Below are 12,380 nucleotides of genomic sequence, written 5' to 3'. Positions count from 1 at the left end.
GTCTGTTAAATGTCAATGTTTTCTGTGATGGTGTATCCGCTAAGTTATATTGCATTTAGGTAAATGGAAGACAGTGTTGGTGACGAGAAGGCCATGAGATGCAAGTCTTCATTAGTAAGTGACTGTTTCCAACATCCATTCCTCCCTAGGACTCCCTGCCAAGTCTAGTAGTCTGAGTCTACTCTAGGATTAAAGTTGCCCAGAATTTTAAGCTTGTCGTCTTTTGGCACATTGATGATAAGGGTCTCCAGATCTTGATAAAAAAAAATTTCTTTGACGTTATTAGAGTTCAACATGGTGGGTGCATTGGCACTGATGATGGTGTTGTGATGTCTACCTGCAAGTGGTAATAGCATTGTCATAAGTCTGTCATTCACTCCTTTTGGCAGGCATACAAGCTTGTTGACTAGATTAGTTTTGATTGCAAAGCCTACGCCACCTTCACGGTGCTCTCCTTCACAGCAGCCACTCCAGAAAAAGGTGTATCCAGCTCAAACTTCAGTAAGCTGGCCTTCATTTGCCAGCCTTGTTTCACTCACAGATACTATTTGGATGCAATACCTACTGAGTTCTCTTACAATAAAAGCTGTTTGTCTTTCAGGTCTACTGGATTTTGTGTTGTCTATGAGGGTGGGCACATTTTATGTATTGATGGTGAGTGGAATCTTCTTTGCAGATGTTTTTGTACATTTTTTTTTGTGTTTTGACCACAAGGTGGGATTCCCTGTCTGCCCCAGTAATCAGGCCAGGGTTGGGTAAACAGATAATTTTTAGGGCACATTTTTTCCTCCTTCATTCTTTTTAAAAAATTTATTTATAGTTTTCAACATTCACTTCCATAAACTTTTGCGTTTTAAATTTTCCCCCCCTCCCTCCCCTCCTCAAGACAGCATGCAATCTGATATATTCACATTAAACATATTTTCATATTAGTAATGTTATAAAGAAGAATTAGAACCTATGCAGGAACCACAAGAAAGAAGAAACAAAACAAACAATGAGAACTAATAGTATGCTTCAATCTGCATTCAGATTCCATAGTTCTTTCTCTGGATGTGTATAGCATTTTCCATTTTGAGTCTTTTGGAATTGCCTCAGATCCTTGCATTGTTGAGAAGAGCCAAGTCTATGAAAGTCAGTCATTGCACAGTTTGGCTGTTACCATGTACAATGTTCTTCTGGTTCTGCTCACTTCACTTAGCATCAGTTCATCTAAGTCTTTACAATTTTTTTCTGAAGTCCACCTGCTCATCATTTCTTATAACACAATAGTATTCTATTATATTTATATACCACAACTTGTTCAGGCATTCCCCAATTCATAGCTATCCCCTCAATTTGCAATTCTTGGTCACCACAAAAAGAGCAACTGTAAGTATTTTTTTACATGTCGGGTTTTTTTCACCAATTTTTATGATCTCTTTGGCATACATCCCTAGAAGTGGTATTGCTGGCTGAAAGGGTAAGTACATTTTTATAGCCCTTTCGGCACAGTTCCAAATTGCTCTCCAGAATAGCTGGATCAGTCTACAACTCCACCAACTAGGTATTACTGTTCCAATTTTCCCATGTCTTCTCAAACATTTATTATTTTCCTGTTTTGTCATGTTAGCCAATCTGATAAGTATAATGTATTACCCCAGAGTTGTTTTGATTTGTATTTCTCTAATAGTGATTTAGAGCCTTTTTTCATATGACTATAGATAACTTTAATTTTTTTCATCTGAAAACTGCCCGTTCACATCCTTTGACCATTTCTCAATTAGGGAATGACTTGTATTCTTATAAATTTGACTCCATATATTCCAGACTTATAGATTTGACTCTATATATTTCAGAAATGGGGCCTTTATCAGAGATATTGGTTGTAAAAATTCTTTTCCAGTTTTCTACTTCCCTCCTAATCTTGGTTGAATTGGCTTTAGGGCACTTTTTCCTAGCACCTTCGTCACACCAGGAGGTGAGCAGTGTAATCCTTTTTTTTTTAATGCTACCTTTTTTATTTTTCTTTTTTGGAGGAAGGCAGGGCGATTGGGGTTAAGTGACTTGCCCAAGGTCACCCAGCTAGTAAGCGTGTCAAGTGTCTGAGGCCAGATTTGAACTCAGGTCCAACTGACTCCAGGACCGGTGCTCTACTCACAGTGCCACTTAGCTACTCCACAGTGTGATCCTTAAAAAGCTGTTCAGACACCCAGGGGCCTGCCAAATCCCACTGCTGCTTCCAGTGAGAAAACAACCCTATGAACTGGGCTGCCTGTATGCAGGATTGGGACTATAGCTCCCAGTGCATCCTCACCTGCTGCTTTGTGATTTGCCTATAGCCACGGGACTTTGAGATTGGTAAAATGGCATGTGTGATGTCTTATGATCTGTACATAAATTAGATTTAAGTGAGGTAGAGTTGCACAAAGTCATTGGCCTCACTCATTCCTCTAGAGTCATCACAGTCCAGTGGCCAGACAGAATCAAGAATGACTAGTGATGGCTTGAGATGCAGTGGATGACCTTGGTGTCTTTGATGTTTAACCATGCTCTAAATGGTCCACAGCACCTGCTTCAGCTGTTTTCATGGCAGTTGGAACAAATCATTCTCATCCACCCATTCCACCATGGGAAGTCTTCACATGTTTGGGGGAGATACCTCCCTATTTCACCAATGGGTTTGAGACCCCTTGGTTACCCTCAAACTGGGTTAGCCCATCTGCCCAAATGATTTACCAGGGTGTGGCCACTGTGTTTGCTACTCCTTCTTGGAGCCACAGATGAGAGTTAGGTGGAATAGGGGGACAGCAAGGGTGGAAAGCAGCCCTGAGAAGGTCTTAGTAGCCTTCACACCAGAGATACCAGTCCTCTCTGAACACACCCTACACCAATAAATAGAATCAAGAGCTGGTTTTAGGAAAAAAACAACAATAAAATAAATAAACCTTTGGTTAATTTGATGACAAAAAAGAAAGAAGAAAACCAAATTACTAGTATCAAAAATGAAGAGTGAATATGCTACCAATGAAGACAAAATTAAAACAATAATTAGTAGCTATTTTACCCAACCCTATGGAAATAAATCTGACAATCTAGGTAAAATGGGTGAATATTTACAAAAATATAAATTGCCCAGATTAATAGAAGAGGAAATAAAATAATTAAATAACCCCATTTTAGAAAAAGAAATCAAACCATCAATGAACTCCCTAAGAAAAATGTCTCCAAGGCCAGATGGATTTACAAGTTATTTGTACCGAACATTTAAACAACAATTAATTCCATTACTATGCAAACTACTTGGGAAAACAGGCATAGAAAGATTCCCACCAAATTCCTGTTACCACACAAATATGGTGCTGATACCTAAACTGGGAAGCCAAAACAGAGAAAGAAAATCATAGACTAATTTCCCTAATGAATATCGATGCAAAAAACTTCAAATAAAATATTAACAAAGAGAATACAACAATTTATCCCCAGGATATATAGTATGACCAGGAATACAATATTGGTTCAATATTAGGAAAACTATTAGCATAATTGACCATATCAATAAAAAATTAACAGAAATCATATGATTAACACAATAGATGTAGAAAAAGCTTTTGACATAATGTGGCACCCATTCCTATTAAAAACACTAGAGAGTATAGGAATTACTGGAGTTTTCCTTAAAATGAAAAACAGTATCTATCTAAAACCATCCACAAGCATTATCTATAATGGGGATAAGCTAGAAGTATTCCTAATAAGAACAGGGGTGAAAAAAGGATGCCCATTATCACCAATATTATTCAATATTGTGCTAGAAATATTAGCTTTAGAAATAAGAAAAGAAAAAGAAATTGAAGGAAGGAGTTAGAATAGGCAATGAGGAAACAAAACTATCACTCTTTGCAGATGATATGATGATATACTTAGAGAATCAACTAAAAACTGACTTGAAATAATTAACAACTTAAGCAAAGTTGCACGATATAAAGCCACATAAATCATCAGCATTTCTATCTATTACCAATAAAGCTCAGCAGCAAGAGATAGAAAGAGAAATTCCATTTGAAATAACAATATAAAATATTTGGGACTCTACCTGCCGAGACAAGCCCAGGAACTACATGCACACAATTACAAAACACTGTTTACACAAATTAAATAAACTGGAAAAAATATCAGTTGCTCATGGGTAGGCCAAACTAGTATAACAAAAATGACAATCCTATTTAAATTAATTTACTTATTCAGTGCTATAGCACACTACCAAAAACTATTTTATAGAGCCAGAAAAAATAACAAAATTCATCCGTGATGTATTTTCACAGAAGTCACTAGTCAACAAATTATGAACATGGAGTATTTCAAATCAGCAATCCTTTGAGAACACCTTCCTCCCCCCCACCACCCCCACCTCCATGCACACACCCTTTAAGCACCACGGTCTCTTTTGAACTTTGAGACAGGTCCCTTCCTGAGCAGGAATGTTTGACATTTCAGCATGCAGTGACATTTCACGACATGACTTCACTTGAGAGGACTGAAGACTGGAAACTCCTGAGTCCTGCTCAGAGGGACCTGTGATTTGATGCTGGATAACCATGAGAATGTATGCTGGATAACCATGAGAATGTTGTCTCTGTGATTGAGAATATCTTTCCTTTAGGACTCGGGGTATTCTGTTATAAGACTCCAACTCTTCTCAGCAGAATCTCCTGGTCTTCTATCTCTGCCCCTGCTACGCTCAACTTCTTCCTCACAAGGATATGCCCTTCTACATCCCTACTCATTGTCCCAGCCATTCCCCTCCCCTGATTCCCTCCTTCCTCAGCCCCCTCCCCTTTCTTCTCTGCAGCCTGGGCTCCAGACTTGCCCACCCCCACTGGACTCTCCTCCAAACTGAAGACATTTACCACCTTTGATGAGGTCAGGCAACCGTATGTTGAGGTTTAGGGGTGCTCAAGACCCCAAAATACCAACACACCTGTCCCACTTGAATGAATTGGACTCCAGTCTTCTTTCAGCCAAAGAGAAAAACAAAGTTCATTAAAGATTCACCAAAATGGGCAGACTCTTAAGGAGTCTGAGCATTAGTGATGTTTATGCAAGTGGGCCAGATCAATTTGCCCCAGAATGAGTCTGAGCACCTTCATGGAGGCAAGATGGATCTCATATACAGAAAGGCTGTGGGAGGGAGCTAGGGGTGGTTCTGGGGTGATGGGAGAAGGGGCTTAGGGGGGGTCTTGAGGAGGAGTCTCAAGAGGATCTTGATGGGATTGGGGTAACTAGAACTCAGACTCCAGGAATGGGATTAAGCACAGGAAATAGCTGAAGGTTACCTGGACATGATAGACAATGGAGGTCTAGGCTAGTTTAAGCACAACAGATTTGGGCATAGATATTCTGATAGGAACAATGGTGGGAAGTTGCCAGACAATGGAGGGCTAGGCTAGGTTAACAGTAACAAGAGATTTGGTCCTAGCAATAATGAAAGGCTTATGGCCTCAGTCAAAGCCTCAAGTGGGAAGATTCAAGAGAGTTCAAGGGGACTTCCAGAGCCTATACCCCAATACCTTGGCCCGTCTCCATTCTTGACCTTCCATACCCTGATCCCAACACTGAGAGGGAATTTCCCTGTCTTATTTTTATTTCCTAAAAGAGGTTCTCTCACTGGAAGACAGCTGGATCCTAATGAGGAGCTGAGGCCAGCACATCAGGATACTTGATCTCAGGGCATATGTTACAGCTCATGTTATAAACTGTCTCTACCCACTTATATAAACCTTCACATCTTCCACTAAGTCTAAGGGTTTGGATGCTACTTGATTAAGCAACCAAAATCCATCCCCTGGAACTTTCCATTATTCCTCTCTTCACCCCTCAAGTTCCAGGCTCTAATGGGAAGAGAAGTGCAAAAAGCAGGAAATGTTGGTCCTCGGGCACAAGGATGTCAGGAAATTAGGAAGGAGGCAAGAGACTAACTCAAAATGGGATTGCTTTTGGGAGTGGGGGAGCTCAAGACTCCAGCACAGAATCCTTAATGATCCTTAGGGCATTATTTATTTATTTATTAGTTTTCTTTTAATGCAAATGTAAAGACACTCCCCACCCTCTGGGACCTAATCTGGCTATGGGGAGTGGTGGGAAGGAAGGGGCTCAATGGCTGGGCTGGGGCCTTAGGGCATAGATTATCATTCAAAATACAGTACTGTAACAGAGTGGGTCTTGTTACCCGAATTGGAAAGGGGAGGTTTCAAAAGTTTGGGGATAAAAATGAAGCCAAAAGAAGGAAGATAGAGGAAAAATATAGAGATATATACTCACATATATACACACACACATATCTTCTTGTATTGGTGGTAAAGATTACTACTCAGTTGAGAATTGAGAGGTTTTTAGAACTTTTCAAGGGAACTCAGGGATTCTAAGACAGGGATGGTATTCTAAGTGTGGAAAATATTATACTATTTTATATCATTTTTGTAATTTCAATAAGACTCAGGGCCTGAACTACTTAACCAGAAGAAAAGCCTGATCCTAACAGTCTCTTTGTTCTCTGAGTAAGCTCAGAGATATCTCTATCTTATATCAACAAATCCAGATGGAGCATTTCTTGCTCTGTCCATGGCCATTAAGGGTGAAAACCTTGACCCCAGACACTATCTTGAATTATGTGACTTTTCCTTATCTTAATATTTTATGGGCATATACTATGTTGTGGAATGTTAATGGCCAATTAAACACAGAGATCCTGGGGTTGCAAATCCAATTGACACTTTGACAACTATCTAATTTGTTGTATTTACAATCTATTCCATTAAGGAAAATCCTCTTCTTGTATCATGGTTAAACATACATGGGGGTCATAAAAATGAGGTCATACAGGCTTGCTAGCTCTGCTAAAATAATGTATATGTTTTCTCATTGCTTTGTTCAGGCAGCCAGAGTTTATACTCTGACTCCTTGTACGTACAAGTAAGCTAGCTCCGCTATGCTTTAAGGGAAAATAATAAACAACATGGATTTTTCTATCACCTAGCTCTGTTGTTTCCTTCAACCAAATTTTCAGGTTTAACATAAGCATGGGAACAACCAGTATAAGGACAAAGCCTGGGATGGAACATCACAAAGGAGGAGAAGCCAAAAGGCCAGTTTGGCAGCTCAGTGCTGTGTGAAGAGGAAATGTGTGTAATCAACTTGGAGAGGTAGCAGGGTCCAGGTTGTGAAGTGCATTTAAATAGAAGACAGAGGCATCTATGATTGCTCACAGATATTATGGGAGCCACTGGAATTTACTGAATGGAAGTGATATGGGGAGGACCGAACTTGAGATCTTTTGTGCTTGGTGGAAGGATGGTGGCTGCAGAAAGGGAACCCTCCTCACAGTTACAGGGCAGAAAAGAGTGCTTGTGGTTGCTCATAGACCAGAGTGGAGGCCAGGAGAGAGGTAGACACCTCTCTTTTAATCATACCACTTTTGAAGAACTGAGAATTTATAGGTCCCTAGAGATATCGCTTAAAAACAGCTGCACAAACCCCCTGAAATTTGGGGCAGTATACTCTCCACTTAACAAATAGCTAAAAAGTCAAATAATTGGCTGGAAAAATGAATAGGGGGAAAAGAATGACTATAGAAGGTTACTTTGTTGGTGAAAAGATGTTTTACACACTCACTGACAAGGAAGATCAAGGCATGCAGCCAGAGGAAGACAAGAAGGCCAAGGCTCCTACATCCAAACCTCCAAGAAAAATATGAAATGGTCTCAGGCCACGGAAGAGCTCAAAAAGGATTTTGAAAATCAAGTAAGAGAAGTGGAGGAAAAACTGGGAAGAGAAATTAGAGTGATGCAAGAATATCATGAAAAATGAGGTAACAGCTTGCTAAAGAAAACCCCCCAAAAATGCTGAAGAAAATAACAGCGTTAAAAACAGACTAACCCAAATGCCAAAAGAGGTTCAAAAACCAATAAGGAAAAGAATGCCTTGAAAAGCAGAATTGGCAAATGGAAAAGAAGGTCCAAAAGCTCACTGACGAAAAAATAATTCTTTAAAAATTATAATGGAGCAAATGGAAGCTACTGGCTTTATGAGAAATCAAGAAATTATAAAACAAAACCAAAAGAATAAAAAAAAGGATGACAATGTGAAATATCTCACTGGAAAAACAACTGACCTGCAAAACAGATCCAGGAAAGATAATGTAAAAATTACTGGACTACCTGAAAACCATGATCAAAAAAAGTGCCTAGACATCATCTTTCAAGAAATTATCAAGGAAAACTGCCCTGATGTTCTAGAACCAGTTGGTAAAATAGAAATGCAAAGAATCCACTGACTACCTCTGGAAAGAGATCACAAAAGGAAAACTCCTAGGGATATTGTCACCAAATTCCAGAGTTCCCAGGTCAAGGAGAAAATATTACAAGAGGCCAGAAAGAAACAATTTGAGTATTGTGGAAACACAATCAGGATAACACAAGATTTAGCAGCTTCCACACAAAGGGATCAGAGGGCTTTGAATATGATATTCCATAGGTCAAAGGAGATAGGATTAAAACCAAGGATCACTTAGCAATATTTCATGGGGAAAAAATGGAATTTCAATGAAATAGAGGACTTCCAAACATTCTTGTTGAAAAGACAAGAGCTGAATAGGAAATTTGCCTTTTAAATACACGAATCAAGAGCAACATGAAAAGGTAAACAGGAAAGAGAAGCCATAGATCTTTACTCAAAATTCAGTACTACAACAGAGTGGGTATTGATCTTGGGTCTTGTTACTGTTTACATTCCTACATGGGAAGATGATATTTGTAACTCAGGAGATCTTTCTCAGTATAAGGGTAGTCAGAGGGTATACGTGTGTGTATGTGTGCATACACGTGTGTGTACATATGTGTAATGGTAATTAAGATGCTTAAGTCAAAGGAAGGCCCAAGTCACATGGGTTAGAGTAGCATGGTTGTGATGCTCTTTGACCCAGAAGAAGTGTATACAAACTCATAGGTTAGCATTTTGCCTTTGGGGGCACACTCATTGAAAGAGTGCTGGTGACCAGACTCTGGGAAAGCCATTGAAGCAGCACCTCCATTTTTAGAAAACCCAGATGTTGGTGCTTCTCTGGTAAATATGTATGTTGTGATTTTTGTCACACAGAAATCTGTCTGTTGATCTGTTTATGTTGTCTCTGTAATTTCTGTTTACATTCGCTCTGAAGTTCAAGGTGCTGGCTTTCCCCCCTGAACTAAGTGAATGGTATATGTTTGTTTAATTAAAGTAAGATTGTTAACCCCTTAAAGTTGCTTTCCTTCGAAAAGCAGATCAAAGGACTTGAGCTAGCAGCCCTCCTGTGTGCTCTTGTTGTTGGTCTTACACAGCCACAGTAGTGGCAAGCAGCATTGTTGTTACAGTGTGTGTGTGTGTGTGTGTGTGTGTAGACAGAGGGCATAGGGTGAGCTGAATATGCAGGGATGATAACTTAAAAATTAAATTAAGTGTTGAGAGGAATGTACTGGGAGAAACAGAAAGGCTCGAGAGGTAGAACATGGTAAATCATCTCACATAAAAGAGGCAACAAAAAGCTTTTACAATGGAAGAGAAGACGAAGGAGGTAAGAGGTAATGTGAGCCTTACTCTCACCAGATTTGGCTTGAAGAAGCAATAACATACACTCAATTGGGTATAGAAATCTACCTTACCCTACAAGAAAGCATGGGGGAAAGGGAGAAGAGAGGAGAGATAATAGAAGGGATGGCAGATTGGGGGAAGGGGCAATCAGAAGCAAAATCTTTTGTAGAGGGACAGGTGAAAGAATAGAATGGAAGGCAAGACAGGATAGAGGGTAACATAATTAGTCTTTCACAATATGACTGTTATCAAGGTCTTTTGCATGACTACACATGTACACGCTATATCGAAATGCTTGCTTTCTCAATTGAGGGTGGGTGGGGAGGGAGGAACATGGAATTCAAAGCTTTAAAAATGGATGTTAAAAATTGTTTTTATATGCAACTGGGAAATTACAGGAAATGGGGTATAGAAATCTATCTGGCCCTAAAAGAAAATGGAAGGGAAGGGGATAAGAAAAAGGGGTTAGGAGTAATAGAAGGGAGGGCAGATTGGAGGAATGGGTAATCAAAATTCATGCTGTCCTGGGGTGTGGGGGGGGAGAGGCAGGGAAGAGACGGGGAGAAAAATTGGAATTTAGAATCTTGTGGAAGTGAACGTTGAAAACTGAAAATAGTTACAAAAAGGAAAAAAAAATTGTGAAATGGACTGCTAAAGATAGCAAGATTGTTTTACAAACATTAAGAGCAACTGCCGGACCAGAAGGTGGGAGGGAAGGAAGGGGAGGGCCAGAGGGCCAGAGGAGTGGAGGTCCTGGGAGCCTGGAAAGGGAGACACCACCAACACTGCTGCAGAGGAGCAGGGTTGCCCTGGAGGTTGCCCCTTGGACACAGGTGCAGTTATCCTATATCCTTTCTCTTCCCTCCTTGGTTCCTGGAGCCATGGGTAGCTTGAGGCAGTTCTTCCAGAAGTTCCTGGAGCAGACAAACATTGTCACCCATGTCCTGAGGAAGCTGGAAGAGGTCTCTGGTGTCAAAAATTACTACCTGGCTACAGGTTCCACTGCTTTCCTGGCCCTCTTTCTCATATTTGGCTATGGTCCCTCCCTGCTCTGCAATCACACTGGATTCATCTACCCAGCATATGCCTCCATCAAGGTAATTGAAAGCCCCAACAAAGATGATACCATTTGGCTCACCTACTAGGTGGTATACAGCATATTTGGCCTGGCTGAGTTCTTCTCTGACATCTTCCTTTTCTGGTTCCCCTTCTACTATGAAAGGAAGTGTGCCTTCTTGCTATGGTACATGCCTCCAGTGGTCTGCAATGGCTCCCAGATCCTGTACCATTGCCTGATCCACCCCATCTTCCTGAGGCACAAGGCTTCCATGGACAGCCTGGTGACTCACTTGCATGGGGGGACCTCTGCACATTTAGGATCCACCAGTACCTGGTAAGGGCCCTGCTGGAACTCATTTATGCCATTAACCACCTGCCTCTGGCCCCTCCACCTACCACTGGCCTCACACAGGACTCTTGATGTGTCCTGGACATTCCAACGGCCCATGTATTAAAAAAAAAAAAAAGTCCTACACAAGCCAAAAAATAAAAATAAAAATACTCAATGAAATGCATTTTCTTCTAAACTAGCCTCCTGAAGGGAAAGACTTCTGGCTTACTATTTATGACTACCTAAACATTCTAAAGTGCCACAGAAATAGGTCTCTGAAATTCTTTTTCTTTAAGGTTTTTTAAAGTGCCCCCCTTGTATTTGACCTGGTCATAAAACAGTGAAATCTCCATGCATCCCCCAAGTACTGTCACCAAACTCAATATACTCTTGTAAAATTCTCCTTTATAACTGGGACTGGGGCAGGGAATGAATTTAGGGGACTGTTCCTTTAGGTTCTGACAATAAAAAAAAAAGTACGAAGGCAGAAGATACAAAGTTTTGTTTTTCCGAGGTTTACATGTAAAACAATACTGGCAACTCTCCTGCCCCATCCTCCTCTCCCTGCCCTGGATTTATGGATATTTGCCAAAATCTGCATGTTTGCCTCTGTTATAGAGGAGGGATTCCCTATAGATGTAAGTAGATTTCCTTATAGAAGGATTTCTACCAGAATGTGAGCCTCTTGCTTTCTCACAGTGCAAGACATATTGGAAAATCGTGTTTGTTGGTTTGATTTGAGGGTACTGTCCTCTGGGCACTCCCATCTGTGGATGATATTGTGTAATCTGATTGCATCCTTCTCTGCCCTACCTCCAACCAATGAAAAAAATGAAAATTGCAGGGCCTTCTCAGTAAAACCCATAATTATTTTTTAAAAAAAGAGCTTGGATTAACAATTGATACTAGAAAAAAGAAATGGATAAAAACTTTCTGTTGTCCAGACTATGATATGTACAGCTAGATGGTTAGTATATTGAATTACTCCATTTGCTCCATTGCTGGAACAGTAACTGTAGCTGATAATGATGTGGGCTCAGAATTGAATAGACAGAGGCCAGGGCACATAGACAAATATGGGAAAATTCGCATTATTAGCGACACCAGGCAGTTTCCTAAATTGTCAACATAAATGCTTTTTGCAAGGATGACATAGTGTTACACATATTGGAATACCATCATCTCCAAAGAAACAAAGCTGCAGATGACCCAAAGGAAATGGAAAGTGGGTCCAAGTAAGTTGTAATACACTTTCAGTGAAGAGCTAGGCTCAAGCAGTGGTATAAGGGGTATCAGTGAGGAAACATATGGCCCGAAACTGGGGATGGGGTGGAACTCATGTGGTGAAAGTGAAAGATAACCGATGGACACTCCATAGGAAGTTATA

At 40.3% G+C, this 12,380-nt stretch overlaps 1 pseudogene; it reads left to right on the top strand.

Annotated features, from left to right (window-relative positions):
• Nucleotides 1-10,455: 10,455 nt before the first annotated feature.
• LOC118836185 lies at nt 10,456-11,000 on the top strand (annotated as a pseudogene).
• Nucleotides 11,001-12,380: the final 1,380 nt, after the last annotated feature.

The sequence above is a fragment of the Trichosurus vulpecula genome, chromosome 2, assembly GCF_011100635.1.
Source record: "Trichosurus vulpecula isolate mTriVul1 chromosome 2, mTriVul1.pri, whole genome shotgun sequence".
NCBI classification, from domain to species: Eukaryota; Metazoa; Chordata; class Mammalia; order Diprotodontia; family Phalangeridae; genus Trichosurus; species Trichosurus vulpecula.
This window is presented reverse-complemented; position numbering and strand designations above follow the sequence as displayed.